This window comes from Ursus americanus, chromosome 6 (assembly GCF_024610735.1).
Source record: "Ursus americanus isolate L20-20 chromosome 6, mUrsAme1.1.p, whole genome shotgun sequence".
In the NCBI taxonomy this organism is placed as follows: domain Eukaryota; kingdom Metazoa; phylum Chordata; class Mammalia; order Carnivora; family Ursidae; genus Ursus; species Ursus americanus.
Window position 1 is genome coordinate 65,457,841 of NC_142132.1, and position 14,624 is coordinate 65,472,464.

Below are 14,624 nucleotides of genomic sequence, written 5' to 3' on the forward strand. Positions count from 1 at the left end.
ACCCAGGTGCACACAGGTGACACACACCCACACACAGGGACACACAGGACGCTGTGTGGGCGCGGCAGCTAGCCCACGGGAGGGCGGTCGCGCTTGGGCGCGCTTTGGGCAAGGCGGCCGCGCCCTGGAGCTGCCATAGGAGCCCTCCCTCGGAGCCCGAGGACTTGCAGCCCAGGTGGCGGGAATCCCGATGGGCGGCCATTCCTGCCCAGCACCCCTCTGGCGTGGGGGCGTGCGAGGCATTCTTTCTTTTGCCCCGTCCTTTATTTTCTGGTGGCCCTTGTGGCCGTGGTGCGGGGCGCCCCGGGGTCTCGCTGAGGGAGCGAGCCTCGCTGTTCCGCTGAGACGGGGCGCGGAGTCGGGTGCCCACGGGGCCTGAGGCCCCGGGCGGTTGGCCATCTCGTGTCCTGTGCGCACGGAGCACGGACGCCCGGGCCCAGGGGCAAAGGGACGGTGACCGGTGCGAAGGAGGGCCATGCCCTTCTGGCGGGAGCGCAGCCCAGGGCTGGTGGGGAGAAGGTGTAGGCGGGCCCAGGCAGGAGGCGGGGCCGGCAGGTGGTTGGCCCGGGGCGCTGCGGTGGGCGGGCGGCCCAAGCGAACTGCTAGGGGCTCGGGAGAGGAGAGGGCCCGGAGGCAGGGAGGAGGCCGAGAACCCAGGGAGCGCACGCCTGCAGAGGCGGGGTCACGGCCCGCCCGGGGCTCCCGCGGTTCCTCTCACCCGGGCCGCTTTCCCTCCACCCCCCTCCGCCGCCTCCGCCTCCGCTCGCGCCGCCCCCTGAGCGCCCACCGCCCTGCACACCAGCCCCCAGCCCGCACCCCGGGATAGGCTGTGGGCGTTCCTGGGGCTTGGAGGTGGAAGCGCTGGGCTGTGGGCGCCTGGCTGTGCCACGGGCACCCGCAGAGGGCCAGGGTTCCGCGTTGCGCTGCGCGTGTGGCGTGTGGCGTGTGGCGAGCGGGTCGGGCCCACCACGCATGGCCTGTGGTGAGGTGGGGGCACGTGGGGTTTGAATGGAGCCGGGTTGGGCAAGGTTGGGGGGGCGGCCCGCTGGCGGCAGAGGGAGTGGAAGGGAGGGCGAAGGGCAAGGAAAGGAAAAGAAAAGGAGAAAAGCCTACAGCACCCGGTATTCCCAGGCGGTCTCCCATCCAAGTACTAACCAGGCCCGACCCTGCTTAGCTTCCGAGATCAGACGAGATCGGGCGCGTTCAGGGTGGTATGGCCGTAGACGCCTGTGGCTGCCGCTCGGTGCCCCAAGAGCCTGCTCCGCCCCTCCCAGCCCCAGCCCCAGCCCCAGCCCCAGCCCAGCCCCTGCCGAGCGATTGTCAGCCCTCCTCGCCTGGCCTGTGCCTGGTGCCTGCCTGCCTGCCTGCCTGCCTGCCTGCCTGCCTGCCTGCCAGCACGCCCAGGGGACAAGATGCCTCCGGCACCCTGGAGCCGCGGAAGTCCGCGCGCTCTCCCGTCCCGGGACTCTCCTGCCGCGCCGCCGCTTGGCTCCCGGGATGGCAACGGGGTGGGTCGGGGCGCCGGGGGCGAGGCCCGAGGTGTTCTCAGAGCGCCCCCCAACCCCCCCGCCCTCCGCGGGGAGCACAACCCGCCCACTGGCCTTTCCTCCTCTCCCCGCCGCCGGGCTCAAAGCCCACCGGAAGCCTCGGGCGCCACCACAGACCATCATCACCATCCCAACCCCGTGGCCCTTCCTCCGCCACCCTTCCCCTCCCCACCCAGCGACACCAGGACCTGATCGAGAGACACCAGGGGCCGGCTCGCAATACGCAGACACACAGACACACAGGGAAAGACAGAGAGACACGGAGTGGGGGAACACTTAGGGGACACACTGGACGGGAGAGACGGGGAGGGACAGAGTGTGTGTGTGTGTGTGTGTGTGTGTGTGTCTGTGTCTGTGTGTCTCTGTGTGTGTGTGTGTGTGTGTGTCTGTGTGTGTGACAGAGAGAAAGAGAGAGAGAGATTAGATTATCCAACACACAGACCCTCTCACACCCCAGCACAGACACGCAGACCCCGACCCGGATGCGGACGGGGACAGGGACAGGGACAGAGACCCAGGTGCACACAGGTGACACACACCCACACACAGGGACACACAGGACGCTGTGTGGGCGCGGCAGCTAGCCCACGGGAGGGCGGTCGCGCTTGGGCGCGCTTTGGGCAAGGCGGCCGCGCCCTGGAGCTGCCATAGGAGCCCTCCCTCGGAGCTCGAGGACTTGCAGCCCAGGTGGCGGGAATCCCGATGGGCTATCATTGTTGCACAGCATATAGTTTGCTATTTTTTGGTTTTTCGTTTTTTTTTTTAGCTTTTTTGTATGTGTTTTTGGCGTTTTCCCTGCGAGTTATTTTTCTTTGGTATACCCCTTCTTTCCTCTCTCTCTCTCTCTCTCTGTTTTTTTTTTTTTTTTGTGTGTATGTTTGGACTCTTTGAGTTTGGTTTTTGTCCTTCTGGTATCTATGTGATTATTTGGAGTGTTTTCTGTCTCCTTTTTTGGTTCTGTTAATATATTTCATTTTTTTCAATTCTCTTGCTTTTGATGAGTGTTATTTTATACTTGTTTCAGTTGCGTTCTCACGTTGTTTTAATGAGTGTCTGGAAATTGCAGTTCAGTATGGAGTTCTTACTTTTTTTTTTGAATTTTATTCATTTTTAATTTTAAGGAACAGCTGGCTTCAATATTTATTTAGCAGCTTTTTGTATGGGTTTATTTCCTAAGATATGATCACAGTTTTTTTCATTTAATCATTTTGACATTTCTTGATAATGTCTTTGTTATGTAGAATATTTATTAGTTCCATTACTTGAGTTTGAAAATGTTCACCTTTCATTTATATGATTGGGTTTTTTCTCTGTAACATTGTTCTCTCCTCTCTTACAAAATTAATACATCGTTCAGAAAGGACATCTCAGTGTTTCCAGTTTCTTTTTTCTAGTTGTTTTTTAAAAATTCATTTTAGTTAACATATACTGTATTATTAGTTTTAAGGGTAGAGTTTAGTTTTTCACCGGTTTCATATGCGATCTAGTGCTCATTACATCAAATCCCTCCTTTTTGTCCATCACTCGGTTACCCCTCTCCTCACTCACCTTCCCTCCTGCAACCCCCATTTTGTTTCCTAGAGTTTAGTGTCTGTTATGGTTTATATGCTTCTCTATTTTTTACCTTGCCCTATGATCAACTCCTTCATTTCTTCAATTCCACATATGAGTGTAATCTCGGGGTAGTTGTCTTTCTATGGGTTTTCACTTAAATGACTGAAATTGAATATGCTGATTTAATTTAAGAGTCTGGTGACCTAACCTTTGGTTAATTACCTAGAAATTTGATACGGCAAAGTTTAGAGAAGTGCAACATAGTGCAGTCAAAATGGAGACTAAGACTCTCAGTGTGCAGCCACCGTAGCCTCGCGGTCTTTGTAGTTACTTTTTTTCTTTATCTGGAACAGTGTACTTGCACTGTGTGCTCCCTAAAGTTGTTTGCCTTCATGAATTTGTGAAACATACTTCTGTGTTTATTTTCCTCCTGGTTCATTCCTGTGTTTATTTTCCTGCTGGTTCCTATCACCACTTGAAATTTTGTATATTAATTTTTTCTGTGTTCTCTCACTAGGCTGTCAGTTGCATGAGAAGTGACCACTGTGTGCTAAACCCCTATTATACCTCAGTGTCTGGGATAGTCCAGACCTTAACACCTCAGTGAATGTTAATGGCTGTCTGAACATGGAGTGTATAGTGGGCACAGCTCCGTGTCATTTAGCATTGTTCCAGATCAAGAATGAAAGCCTTAGAAAAACAATTTGCCAAAGGTCATAGTCTCTTGTCCTGGAAATGTCTCATTGTCATCACAAAGATACAAAATTAAAGAAAGCTACTGCCCTGATTTGGGGATAGTCCTGAACATAATAAACTGCCACCTGCCAGGGCTGAGGTCAGAAGGGTGGGTATACAATTCCGGGTGCCTAAGAGGCATTTCCCATCCTCCCAGTACCTTCTCCCATGTCTCTAAGAAACTTAACGCTCAGGCCATCTTAAACAACACCCTTCACTCAGTGGAACGAGGAATTGAAATGTAACCATTTCCAGCCCCCCAAAAACCTTATTCTATACTTTAAAACTTGGAAGACCCTCTCTTCCACCTTCAGCCTGTCCACGTTCCCCCATTCCTCAGTTCCTGCAGCTTTGTAGTTTCCTAGTCTTCATTTAGCAAATAAGTATTGACTACGTGTCTACTGCTAATGATCATCCAGCTAGCACAATCCATTCAAACTACACATGACAAGTCTATGACCCCCCCTACCCCAAATGGACAGGGGTACGTCCTGCGTGTCTTCACTGGGAATGTTCTAAACCTTTTTTCTATCCAGACTTCGGGTTAAATATTGAAAAGCCAGACCCTAATTGTGCTGCCTACTTATCATCCTTACACCTGTCTACAAAATCAGACAGAGCCCCCAGCCTAAGAGATAAAACTCAAATCATGATGCTACCCTTATGGTACTTTGCCACATGGTCTCAAAATCCAGATTTGTCTCGGATGGTTCCCCCATAGCACCACTATCCTGTACCGCCTGTTTTCCAATGACCGAAAGGAGTTGTTTTTCATATTTTGTCCGGTTTTCTGTGTTTACAGTGAAGACAAGCCTCACACCAGTTACTCCTTTGTACAATGTTCTAGAATGATCTTTTTATCCATCCGTTTTCTCTGTTGAACTGTGAACTGCCAGAAAACAGCCAGATTATGTTGGACCCTGGCACTTAGCACCAGATCGATTATAGCATCCCTTATGGAATCTTTGTTGTGGCTTATTTCTAAAGACATCCACTATCAATTCCTTCCCCCTTATATTCATAAGACACCCCCTCCCCCTTCAAGAGATAGGGTCTTTCCCCTTACCTGCCTAAATCTGGTCTGGCTTGTGACTGCTTTGACCCATAGAGAATGGCGGAAGTGATGCTTGAGCCAGTTCTCGGCCTGTCTTTTAAGAGAACTGGAAGCTTCTGATTTCTCTCTCAGAACTCTTGCTCCATAAGCTGCTATCCCTGGGAATCCAGACTGTGGTGTGAGAAGTCTGAGCTACATGGAAAGGTCATATACACACTCTAGGTCAAATGCCCAACTGAGCTCCCAGCCAGTCATCCGCACACCTGCCACTGTGTGATGGAGCCATGTAGGATGCCCAGTCTAGCTGAACCTTTAGATGACAGCTGCTTCAGCTGTCATTTAATGGCAGCAGCAGGAGAAACTGTAAACAAGGACCACCTAGCTGAGCCCAGGCAACACACAGAACTACGAGAAATAATAATAAATTATTTTAAACCACTAATAATGAGAGAACAGAAGGCAAGCTGGGGACAAAGCAGAAACTGACACCCTATGACTCCCCCCCCCCCCCCCCCCCCCCCCGCCATGGAGTGTATGTGACATTCCTCAGCACTCCTGGCTGCCCTAAAGGACAAAGAAATAGTTAAGCTATAGAGACCACAATCCTGCAAGACTTAAGTCTCCCTCAGTTTTACAAATGTCTTTAGCAGTTTTTACAAGACCGAAGCATTTCTATCAATAACCTAGCTTCTGGAAGGGAATGTAGGTATGATTAAATGTCCTTATAATCTGCAGCCTCCAGGAAGCTCCCAACCATCTTAATGTTAATGCCTAGCTAGAGGGCAAAACCACCTTAACTTGACAATGGCAACGCCTCCGGTGTCTTGTGAATCTTCTTTAACATATGAAAGTATTTCCTCAACCTGCCTTTTACCTTAACTCCCCCAACCCCATGGTATATAAGAGCTACCCCTCACAACCCCGGTGCAGCAGCTCTTTCTGCCCACGGGTCCTGTCCCCGTGCTTTGATAAACCACCAATTTTGCACCAAAGATGCCTCAAGGTTTCTTTCTTGGTCGTCGGCTTCAGAGTCCACCCCACTGAACCTCGCGATTATTCCGTGTCCTCATCATTTGGTGCCCGTACGTGGGGCTTTGAGTCTTTACATCCGGACTCTGAGCTTCGGTGCAAAATTGGTGAGTACTTTCTCTTCCTTTACTGTCATCTCAGGGTCTCTTTAAGGAGTGTGGTCTTATTGGAACACTTTCATGTCGTTAGGTCAGGCTGCAATCCTCTAGCCCATGGCTACTCTATGGGGAGGAAAAGGCCTGCCTTTTGTCTGGAAGTTAGTACCCTGGCCGGGATGGTAATAAGACCCAGAAACTTGAGGCCCCCTTTGTACTGCTGTCCTTATACAAAGTCGTCTGTCTTGGGCACGGGACAGCCACCTAAGTGACTAGCACGGCTGCCAATCTTAAGACTCCCGTGTGAGGTTTCCTCCTGATTGATCTAATGGGATCCCCTCCACATTCCTGGTCTAGCCGCTTCTGGCTGCGGGACCTCCACTTGGAGCCGGCCGAAACCAGTACCCGATGGAACTAAAACCCAACCGGGGACCGTTTCCTAGGGAAGTTGGCTGTAAGGATCACATGTGTTGGAATGTCGCTTAGAACATGATGGATTTCTATCTTTACTGTTTTCCGTCAATGTCCTCTACTAATTACTTAGGCTACAAAATTTGGTAATTTCCCCTTGTTAAACTTTTCTAGTTTTCTCCATGGGTTACAAACAGCTGGTTCTTCAAGGCAAGGCAAAATACATTCAAGGGAAGACAAAATAAGGCGTGACCTTTACGGCATGACCTTCAAGGCATAGTATTCCAGTCCATTCACCAGGCGCCCATCAGCAGCCTAGGATGCGGTGCGGTAAGGGAGGGACGCCGGCATCCCTCCTACGGGACTTTTAAGTCAGGAATGCCTTCATGGGAAGGCAGGATTGTGATCCATAGCGATGTCTTGTTTGAGGGACGCCTCCGGTCGCTTTTGACACACGGGAACCTCTGACATATCCTGCGTGGGACGCCACCCGGGAGTTGGGGGGATTTGGTAATGGACCTTATTTACTTTTCTGAGCGTGGCCTCAGGAGGCTGCTTCTTCGTTTCCCAAGGACTCCCTTGGGGTGACTTTTAACCCATCCGAAACAATCCGGATTGCAAAATTTAGGAAACCACTGATCTCCTGTAACCCTGCATGGTTTCAGTGGGATCTATCTCTTCTGTAAGGAACAGGGCAAATGGACCTAGGGTACCTTCATTCCTCATACCTAGGCCTTCATTGCTGTACACCAGGACCCCGACCTAAGGGCGTTTGCCCGAATGGGTCAGCTAGCAAACTCTCCTGACATACTGGATGATAATTATCTAAATGGGCCTCCCCCGAGTTAACCTAGGTTGCTGGAGGAAACAGGCCATCCCTAGCAAAGGGGACTCGACTCTCTTCTCTCACTGTTCCTTCTAACAGATGTGGGGGCGTCTCCCTCACTCATTTTCTGGGTTAATGGCTATAACTGGAGCCATCTGTGGTTAGTCTACCTCGGGAAGGGGACTTGAAGGAATATTCCCAAGCAGCTGCCGAAACTCCCTTTGTTTCGGGGAAATTCCCTGTCTTTGGCCCGACATAGACTGCCTGTTCCCCCTTGTTGGCAGGAAAACATGGTGTCTGCTCCTGTTGCAGCTGAAGCTGATGAGCTCTAAAACTGGGAACCCTTTCTCTGCCTTCTGGCAGCACTTTGTCTCCACTGTCTCCCCCTCCCCCTACCACTTATTTCCGCACCACCTGGGGTGAGGCCTCCTTGACTGGCTTTGGTACCATCCTCGGTGCCTCAGGCACCTTGGCTCCTCCTCCCCTCACCATCAAGGAGCAAGGAAGAGGACCCCCTCGACTTAACACCATGCACTCCAGGTTTCCCCGCCAGTGTCTCAGGTAAAAATTGACAATGGGGAGGATCCAGGTGGAACATAATTCAGTATTTAAACTAAGTTAAGCCTGTTAGTTTAATTAAAATAGACATGTCTTTAAGTTATCAGCACTAAACGTGAAACTTTTATTCTATTAAGGTTTAGTAAAGGTCAAACTTGTGTTATCTCTGAGTTGTTAGTAAAACTAAGACTAAAATAATTGTCTCAAAGTTTTCATGGGTAATTGTTAAAAGTAGCTTTCAAAGTCTTTGGTAACCTGATTTTTTAAGGTTTTGCTTGGATGGTAAATGGAATTGAATTCGTTGGACATCTAGGTCCTTTTAAAATAGAAACAGTGCTAAAGCATTGAGTACTGGATGTAGGTTTGTGCTTTTTTGACTTATTGCAAAGAAACTAAGGATATTTAAATCTGTTGGTTAATATGTTTTGTGCTTAACTGATTTATAAATTTGCTATCTAAAGTTTTCTGGCATAACAGTGCAAAGGGTTACTACTTAGTTCTCACTGGAGACTAAGGTTTCTAAAGAATGCAAAATTCTACTAAATGTAATGAAGGCTGATGGAAATAAAGGAAGGAACTCTGCATGTAGAAAAGTAGGAGATACTTAAGAAGAATAAGGAATGGGAATGCATTTTTGGTTGAAGGTAAAAGAAGGTAATTCTGTCCAAAATCAGATGGTTGTTTGGAAAGATAGCATGGGATAAAATCTGAATGCAAAAGAAAGTTGTAGAAGGTTTATGATGGGATAAGTTTGGAACGGAATTTTATGTGTGGTCAAGATGGAGTAAGATTGAAGTGAATGGACTTTTTTTAAAGTACAGTGGTATGATATATAAGTCTGCTTTTTCTCTGTTCAAAAGTTCAAAGGTTTCTCGAATTGTTCATCTGCTCTGGATAAGAAAATGTAAACACTTTGCTCAGAAAACAAAGTTTCTATGTTTTGTCATTAACAGGTCTTTGATCATTTAGTTAAAACTCTCAATATTAAAGGAGCTAAGTTTTGCTAAGAACTATAGAACCTTAAATATTTGCCTTTCAAATCCTTATTGTCACCTTGGTTAAATAAAAATAGTTTTGTAGTGATCTGTAATCCTATTCAGGCAAGCACTATAATTTTAAGGTTTTAACGAACTTTACCAAGATTTAAATTGTAAATGAAGTCTCTTAACTCATTAGGCCTTTTTCTTTGGTATGCTGAGTTACTCTGGAAGTACTGTTAAATGATAAGCCTTAGGTCACATTTGGGTAAAAGGCCTAAGGCTTCTGGAGACAATATGCAATTCCTAAAGTTTTAATGTTTTAATATAAGGTCATCATCACTCTTTTCTGAGAAGTGTTACGTGTCACAGAAGTACCTGATTTCCTTGCCAGCTATATTGTAAAGTCTCATCTCATCAGATCTCAAACCATGTCCATTCTGCGTTTTTATTTATAATTGTTCTTATTGTCCTGCAAAATGAGTTTCACCTTCAAGGAAATTCATGTAAAGGACTTTAGGACAGATACAAGTATTCGGTATCTTTATAGAATTCTAAAACTGAAATGGGTAAGAATTTCCAGAATTAACTAAAGCTGCGTTCAAACTAAACAAGAATTAGTAACATAGGACTAAATTAATTAAAAGATGATAGTGTTGTGACTCTTGTTTAAAACATTACTGGTCCTGTAATGTTTGCTCTTACAGATTGAGGAAACTTTCTCTTAAGACATCAGTGACATACAGAAATAATAAAGCAAATTAAAGCATTTAACTTTTCTCTCTACCTGAACCCTCTGAAAATAAAGTCTCAGTAAGTATTCTTTCTTCCATGGCAATCATAATTTGCATAAGTTCAATAAGTATTGTTCTCCTTATAACAGGACACCATTGGAAACAGTGGTTATTTTACCAAGCCTTTGACTGGAATGTCATATTTGAAGAGACATGCATAGACTCAAATATGACCAAACAGCTTTTAGGAACTATGGTTGACTATATGAAACCTGGAGCCATAAAGCCCCTTGCAAATGTTGGCCTGATACCTTGCTTACAGAGTTCCCAGCAGCCTCATCAGGTGAGTAAAGAATGTCACTTCCTGGCAGGTGCAGGAACCTCAGGATATAATGGGGACCTCATGAAGAGGAATCTGCCCAAATCTACAGGTATAGCAGGCACGTCTGATGGCAAGTACTTGGCTTGGCTTCTGGCCTGGAGAGGCTACTAAAAGTTCAACCTGGAGATTCCTTATAAAAGTTCCAGCAAAGCAGATTCTAAAAGATCTATGCGATCAGTCACTATTCTTGCTGAACTTATGTAAATAATTAGGCCAAGTTTGTTAAAACTGGACTTGTTTTTCAAATAAATTGGTCCTGATTTGACTATCTCTGGAAACGAGGGTTATTTTAGAGAGAAAAATTATGTTTAAATAACCCACCTTTGTGGATGTTAAATTCTACATGTGATTGTCCTTAAATGTTTGCTTAAGCTAGACAACTTGAGGTAGACAACTTGAGGTAAACTTAAGAGAAATAACTGTTTTTCTATTTCTATACAATAGCTCATGTATAGATAATCTTCATGCTTTTTATTCTATGGGGCTAATAACAGGACCCCAAGGGCATATATTTAATTATTTGAAAAACCGGGAAATGGATAGATTTCCCAACAATTGTGTAAATATCACCTTGACCAGTTCTATGTGGCTGGGATGATATCGTTCCTTAAATGCCAGAGCATACCCCGCTCCATAGGGTTAACTTTGGGCTTGTGGAGATAATGGATGACCCCACTTTCCTTGTGAATGGACTGGATGATGACTTGGGCATGCCCTTATCCCTTGACAAGTCTTTCCTCACTTGCCAGTGATTCCTTGTTAAGATATTAAGGCTAGACCTCAAACAAAGAAGGCTTCTTAATGCTTTCATCCTGCATAGGTAATTTATCCTAGAAGCCACCTCTCTGAATGTACAATCATAAAGAGAGGCTTTAGCTGAACAGACAACAGCTCTCCTGTTAAAAGGGAGACTCAAAGCTCACTGGGGCAGTCCAGAGACACTACGGGAAGTAATGACTTCACATCAGTTCCAAGAACAAAAGCCACCAATGGGTGATGGGAAGTTGACTTATTAAATACCAGGGTATGCTTACAGATATGCCTGAAATAATGCTTAAAACCTGTCAGACTTTAAATGCAGCTTCCCTTAAGCCTGGACCTGACCATTGTACTTCTATAGAGCATAACTGTTCAGAGGGTATTGATCCTGTCTATTCTAGTGGACCAGATTTAACATGTCCTATTGAAAATACAGAGAACAATTGGTTCACCAATGATAATAGTTTAATGGAAAAGAGCAGTAAGAAAAACTGGGTATGGTATAGTCAAGTCTAACTCAAGACTGTTGAGGGCAAAGCCCTGTCAGCAAACATGTCTGCCCCCAAAGCAGAATTAATAGCGCCCACCCATGCTTTCCAATTGGCAAAAGCCTTAAAAATATTTCTAGTGACTTCAAATATATGCTCACAGTGCAATTTGAAAGAAAAGGGGATTATTATCAAGCCATAACTCCCAATCAAATAGGGGCCTGAAATTACTGCACATTCAAAGAATGGCCCTCCCAAACCAAGTAGCCCTTGAAAGCGTGACTGCAGTTCGAGGCCCAGTGTTATATGACTGGCTCCTGGCTGGGACCCGATGGCTATGCAGCTGTAACTTGTGGCGATAGCTTCCCCCAGACTGGATAGTCCACTGTACTCTGGGTTTTGCCTGGATGCATGGATACATTATTAAAACCATCCAATCTTCCAAATTTAAAACCATACTGAACATGTTACATTGGTATGACCAACTAACATCCTTTTTTGTTCTCCTTTAGAGACTGGAGGGTGTTGTCTGGCACATGGAAGTTCTCAATGAATAAATGGTCAAAGCCCTAAGTGATACTCTACAGAACAGAGTGATATTAGATGTTTTTAACTGCTACCTAAGGTGAAACTTGTGCTAGCTTAAAAACAGAATACTGTGCATACAGTCCAGATTACAACAAAACATATCTGGGTTTCTACCTGACATGAGTACTCAAATTGGCGCTTTAAAAGGATCACTTTCCTTTAGCGATTGTTTTAAACTCCTGGACTGAAGGAAAATTATCAAAGGTCAACTATCAAAGATCTTTTATTCACATCTCTCTTTCTTGTACAATGTTAACCTTATTTTGTCATTTCCGGTGTCTCCCTTATTAGTGCCAAGACTCCTTCACTGCCATAACTTCCAGCTAATACATGATCCCTTCTACTCAAGGAGGTTCATCTATTATCCTCATGATTCAGCTGCCTCCCCTTTCATAACTCTGCTATACATTCCCAACTGACCAATATTGACCCATAGGTAGGGACATCTCTACGCCCCTATCCAGCAGGAAGACGTTACAGAAGATGAGACCTTCCACCTTCAACAACCTTAAAGATTTAAGGGTCAAAATTGTTCAGGGGGGAAATGATGAGGAACAGAAGGCAAGCTGAGGACACCCCGTGACTCCCCCCCCCAATGGGATGTATGTGACATTCCTCAGCACTCCTGGCTGCCCTGAAGGACAAAGAAATAGTTAAGCTATAGATACCACAATCCTGCAAGACTTAAGTCTCCCTCAGTTTCACAAATGCCTTTAGCAGTTTTTACAAGAACAAGCATTTCTATCAATAAGCTAGCTTCTGCAGCCTCCAGGAAGCTCCCAACCATCTTAATGTTAATGCCTAGCTAGAGGGCAAAACCACCTTAACTTGACAATGGCAAGGCCTCCGGTATCTTGTGAATCTTCTTTACCTATGAAAGTATTTCCTCAACCTGCCTTTTTCCTTAACTCCCCCAACCCCATGGTATATAAGAGTCACCCCTCACAACCCCGGTGCAGCAGCTCTTTCTGCCCACGGGTCCTGTCCCCGTGCTTTGATAAACCAATTTTGCACCAAAGACGCCTCAAGAATTCTTTCAGCTCCGGACTCCACCCCACTGAACCTTGCAAGTATTCTGTGTCCTCATCAACTAAAGTTTGAGATTGTTTGTTTCATGACTAATATACCAAGACCAGACTGATTCTATAATTTCTTTAAAGCAACTGTAACCCCAAAATAGCTTGTAAGTCTCTTAAGGGCCCCAGCGATGTTTGTCATTGTTGGTTCCTTGTGTTAAGTACAGTAACTGGCATGTCATTCCATCAGAAATGCATATTGAGAAGCTGCTATTGTTAGAGTGGGCAGTTAGTCAGGTTTTAACAGGATGCTTGGAGGCCAGCCAAGAGGAAGTTCTGGGAAGTCAGGACTGTCCTGGCAGTACTCCAAAACAAGACACAACAATAGCAGCTTCTCAATATGCACTTCTGATGGAGTGAATATGCCAGTTACTGTGCTTAACGCAAGGAACCGACAATGCTAAAGCTTACTCCAACCAGACAGGCCCAAGATGGCAGGTGCCATAACAGAAAACCCTGACCAAATAAGGAAGAAAACGCTTAAAACCCTGCTTCCAAGAAATCTAGTCCCCAAGTAATGAAGATTTCAAACTTTGTAAGGACTGTCAATGAAAGCTAGAAACCCAAACCCTGGGGCATGCAGCTCACTGTCTCTTGAGCTCCCACATTTGAGAGTGTACTTTCATTTTAATAAACTTTCTAGTTTGTCCTGCTCATCCGCTGTGTTGTCTCTCCTGGAATTCTTTATTGTGGCAAGACCAAGAGCCTTCAGTGACATCTTTGGGATGGTTTGGGCTGAGGCTTCAAGGCCCAAGGTCTTCATGTTCATCCAGCAACACTAATGTGTCAGGCCTGTGCTAGGATCCTACAGGCCAGAGTTTCAACTGTGCACATGAAAGCCCCTGATAAGGACACAGACATTCACCCGAAAAGGAAACCACAAACAACATTTCAAGTCATAGTAAGTGTTCATTCACTATTTATTGAGCCTCTACTGTGCCCAGCACTGACCTGGGCTGTAGGCAGGACAGTGACTAAGACAGACAAAACCCCTGCTGCTCCTGTGGGCCTGGCATCGTGGAGGGGAGACAGACAATAAATGTAACCCAGCAAGTTGGAAGGGATAAGTCCTATGGAGAAGAAAGCAGGTCTCAGGGAAAACCCTATGCCCAGACCCCCGAAATTATTCAAGTTAGCTGACCCTAAACCTGCTTACCCTGCCTTGCATGTTGCTTCTGGTACAAAAACAAAAAATTTGGGATGCCTGGGTGGCTTAGTCTATTAAGCGTCTGCCTTCCGCTCAGGTCATGACAGATCCAGTCTGGCATTGGTAGTGGTGGTGGAAATCCTTGCTCAGCGTCCCTCTGCCTGCCACTCCCCCTGCTTGTTCTCTCTCTCTGACAAAGTCTGAAAAAAAAAAAGAAACTTAAAAAAACCACAAAATTAAATTGAATAAATTATATTTTACTGGTTTTAGTAAAAAATTCACTAAGCCAGTTAGCATCCCATCTAGCAGAACGGAGTTCCAAGGAGCTGTATAAAACGAAAGACTTATAGGCAGAAGGGAACAGCAATAAGGAAGTCATACCGGCAAAATGGATTGGTGTAGCGAGGTCACTTTCCTTTAGGGGATAGCAGGGATCTATCAGGCAGATTACTTCACTAGTGCTGACCTGGTGATTCACGATTGACTGGTTTAAGGTCCCAGTTCTGGGAGACCGAAAACCGTTATTAAGTCTCTGGTGACATGGGGCCCAGGACCATCTTGTGACTTCATTTTGGACCTGTTATCTTGTTTTTAACACTTTTTTCACAGACCGCAGTAAAGACTTATCTATGCTTCCTTCCTCTATCTTTGCCTCCATCCTGGT

The 14,624-nt window shown here is 46.2% G+C and overlaps 1 non-coding gene across 1 annotated transcript; it reads right to left on the minus strand.

Moving 5' to 3' along the window:
• Positions 1 to 1,106: 1,106 nt before the first annotated feature.
• On the minus strand, positions 1,107 to 1,225 carry LOC148110000 (5S ribosomal RNA). Its single transcript, XR_015725042.1, has one exon. It is a non-coding gene; the product is annotated as a 5S ribosomal RNA (ribosomal RNA).
• Between the last annotated feature and the right edge of the window lie 13,399 nt (positions 1,226 to 14,624).